Here is a 4,246-nt window from a genome sequence, read left to right on the forward strand (position 1 = left end):
TAGCTTCCTTCCTTCTTTCCTTTCTCCTTTCCTTCCTTCCTCCTTCCCTCCCTCCTTTCCTTCTTTCTTCCTCCCTTCCTTCATTCCTTCCTCCCTTCGTCTTTTCCTTTCTCCTTCCCTCCCTCCCTCCTTCTCTCTTTCTTTCTTTCCTCCCTCCTTTCTTCCTTCCTTCCTTCCTTCTCTCCTTTCCTTCCTTCTTCCTTCCACCTTTCCTTCCTTCCTCCCTCCCTCCTTTCCTCCCTTCCTTCCTTCCTTCCTTCCTTCCTCCCTATTTTCCTTCCTTCTTCCTCCCTTCCTTCCTTCCTCCCTCCTTTCCTTCCTTCTTCCTCCCTTCCTTCTTTCCTTCCTTCCTCCCTCCCTATTTTCCTTCCTTCTTCCTCCCTTCCTTCCTTCCTCCCTATGTTCCTTCCTTCTTCCTGCCTTCCTTCCTTCCTCCCTTCTTTCCTTCCTTCTTCCTCCCTTCCTTCCTTGACTTGAGGACCTGAGTAACCCAGGAGGTTAAATGACTGTGTGGACACTGTGGATTTTGTCCTCCATCACTTTACATTAAAAGCACATTAGAAGGAGATCTTTTAATAGTCAGTATGAACAGGAGGAATGATTACAGAGAGGAAAACATCTTTCTCTGTTCATATGGACACATGACTGCTGGTTCAAAACACACTTTCACATGATGCCTTCATATGTAATGTGTAAATGATGCTTGTTGTTGTTTCAGATCTCCCTCATGTTACTGTCATCACATCACATTCAAAGAGCTTTATAGGCATGACCACCATCAACAGTGTTGCTGTTACTAATAATACATTTCAGGAGAGGAACAAGTGCAAAGAAAAGAAATATGTGTTTATACAAGATTCATAAGTTAGAGACTCAACTTCTTTCCTTCAAATACATTTTTAGTATTACAGTAAAAGTACTGCAGTATTATGAGTGATGTAGTATGCAGTATTACAGTAAAAGTACTGCAGTATTATGAGTGATGTAGTATGCAGTATTACAGTAAAAGTACTGCAGTATTATGAGCGATGTAGTATGCAGTATTACAGTAAAAGTACTGCAGTGTTATGAGCGATGGAGTATGCAGTATTACAGTAAAAGTACTGCAGTATTATGAGTGATGTAGTATGCAGTATTACAGTAAAAGTACTGCAGTATTATGAGCGATGTAGTATGCAGTATTACGGTAAAAGTACTGCAGTATTATGAGTGATGTAGTATGCAGTATTACAGTAAAAGTACTGCAGTATTATGAGTGATGTAGTATGCAGTATTACAGTAAAAGTACTGCAGTATTATGAGTGATGACACACACACAGTACGTTTGTGTGTCTGTAACTCAGCGTTAATCTCTCACATGACGACCAAATGACTTTGTGGATTTTGGGCCAATTTAAAGGAACCTAGCTTTTACTCTATTTTTTAAATAAACTTTTACACTTATTCTTTATTTCTTCTTTTTTTTTTTAAACTTGATTTATTATTAGATTGTTATTATGAATCCTAAATCTTTTTAAAAACATTTTTATCACTAATTTTCTCTTTGCATGCATTGGTCTGTTGTTCTCCCCTATATTTGTATTCCTTCTCTTTATGTTGTCACTTTATTATCAGCTTGTCAATCAAACTGTGAAGCACTTTGAACTTCATTAACCTGTATGAAGGTTTGATTGATTGATTGATTGATTGATTGATTGATTGATTGATTGATTGATTGATTGATTGATTGATTGATTGATTGATTGTGAGGAAAACCACTTTTAATATTAACACAGACACCTGACTGCTGGTTTAAAAAATGAAAATATTGTTTAATTAACACAATAAAAAGAAGAGTCAGGTCCCAGACTCATTAAAACGCACTCAGACGCATTAAAAAACATTTTCAGTGTTAAACAGACACCTGACGGCTGTTTTAAGACACATTTGAACCATTTTGAGCCTCTATTTAAAAACTCATCTTTAGTTTAAGCTGCACTATTGTTAACTGATGAGTTTATCAACATATTTTCAACCATATTCACAGTTAAAACCACCAGAAAGAGAGATAAACCCTCATCCTGACTGCTTCAGTGAGAAGGAAAGATGACATGAATGTGATTCTTTGGTCTCTCTGCTTCCTATCTCTGCTACACTGAGCACTGATCAGTCGTCCGCTGTACAAACCCGACTCCGTCTGCTCCAGCCGATGACTCTGCACTTCCACTCAGCTTAAGACCACTGAAACCACAATTGTTCGAGTGTGTCATATCCTGTTAGTGATAACATTATACTGGATAAACGGGGAGAGGGGGGGGGGGGTGAATCTCCCTTTTGCACATATTTTCTAACAATGGCTCCTTTACATTCAGCTGTTCACTGAAGTAGAATGAACAATGGAGTCATTTAATTATGTCGTTTAGTTTCTACAGAAGGAAGGCGGGGGGGGGGGGGGGGGGGGGGGGCTTTGGTAATCTGTGCACATGTGGAGAATACTTGTAATGATATTAAACATCATTTATCAGTCGTGTGGATATTAGAGTGCAGCTGAATCATCTGATGAGTCGGAGAAACTTGTGGATTTATGACTTTGACTAATTACAGCTGCTCAGTTCAACCAATACAGCAAAATCACATTATTATTTACATATTAGAGATATTAGACATGTTAAAAAAAACATATTTGATAACTTGGTTTGCATAATATTAAATGTAAATGTACATCATTTTAATAAAGGCACAATGATGCTTTTTAGATATTTCATGTGAATTAGAGCCACAAAACCAACAAAAGGCAATAAAAAGTTTATCATAAGTAAGTAATTAATAATACTGTTCAGTAAATTAAGGGTGATATGAGGCTTATTGTGTGTTTCTGTGTCTTATGCAAGCGGGGAGTTCAGGTCCTCTGAAATGATGCCAACGCGGAAGTAACTTAAAACTGCATTCTATCAAAGGCCACCAGGGGGCGACCGTTTTGGTGTCGAAAGGACTTCCGTCTCTATACAAGTCAATGGAGAATTCACCAACTTCTCACTTGATTTCTAACCTCAGTAAACGTTTTCAAAATGTGTTTATGGTCTCAATCGCTAGTTTAAAGCCTTCTTCAATGCAGTATGATGTTCATTTGGGACATTTTGGCCTCCCTGATTTTATATGTGACGATAAAGCAGGGTATGCATTAGGGCGTGGCTACGTCGTGATTGACAGGTTGATTGGTTCACAGGTTCAGGAGGGCGCCTCATGCTCCTCCTGATGCCAATATAAGTAGAATCCGTGTTTTTTACCCAGCATGCACCTGAAATTTTCACGATGGTGCTGCCCAGATCCGATACTATTGGCTTCCAAGCAGCAGTCCACAAACCTATAAGTGACGTCACGGATGTTACGTCCATTTCTTATATACAGTCTATGGTCTTATGTCTTAATTAGTGCTGGTAGCATGTATGTAACACTTTACTATATGAAATGTGACATTTCACTTTTCTCTTCGTTGGGGGGGTAAAAGGGATGTTTGAAGCTGCAAATAGCAAATAATTTACATTTATTAAGTTACTATGGAGGTTTATTTGGTATCAAAACATTATTTACAAGTTAATTCCAAAATAAATTGTACATAGAGATATGTATTAGGCATTATAATCAAGAGTTTTATTAACTAAAAACAGAACATTATTAGATTAATAGTTATAATATGTTTGCAGCAGACGAACATCGACTGGTTGAAAAGGTGAAAAACCAGCTGATATATGATATTTAATGAAAGGCCTGAAACATCACAACATTTGGGTCCGAGTCTAATCTCAGTATGAGTCAGCCCTTGTATGTGTGTGTGTGTGTGTGTGTTGATGGGGTGAAACACTCTGACCACATAATCCTATTCATCCGTAATTTAAAAGGGATTTCAGCCGCTTCCCTCCTGCAGCGACGACTTTGAAAAGCCGGTGATCGATGCTTTGTCGAGTCTGATGATGTCACTAAGTGAAGTCGTGTGGCTGAAAACACACAAATGTACTGTGTCACTGTGTGTGTGTGTGTGTGTGTGTGTGTGTGTGTGTGTGTGTGTGTGTGTGTGTGTGTCATCACTCATAATACTGCAGTACTTTTACTGTAATACTGCATACTACATCGCTCATAATACTGCAGTACTTTTACTGTAATACTGCATACTACATCTCTCATAATACTGCAGTACTTTTACTGTAATACTGCATACTACATCACTCATAATATTGCAGTACTTTTACTGTAATACTGCATACTACAT

The sequence above is a fragment of the Scomber scombrus genome, chromosome 1 (assembly GCF_963691925.1).
Source record: "Scomber scombrus chromosome 1, fScoSco1.1, whole genome shotgun sequence".
In the NCBI taxonomy this organism is placed as follows: Eukaryota; Metazoa; Chordata; class Actinopteri; order Scombriformes; family Scombridae; genus Scomber; species Scomber scombrus.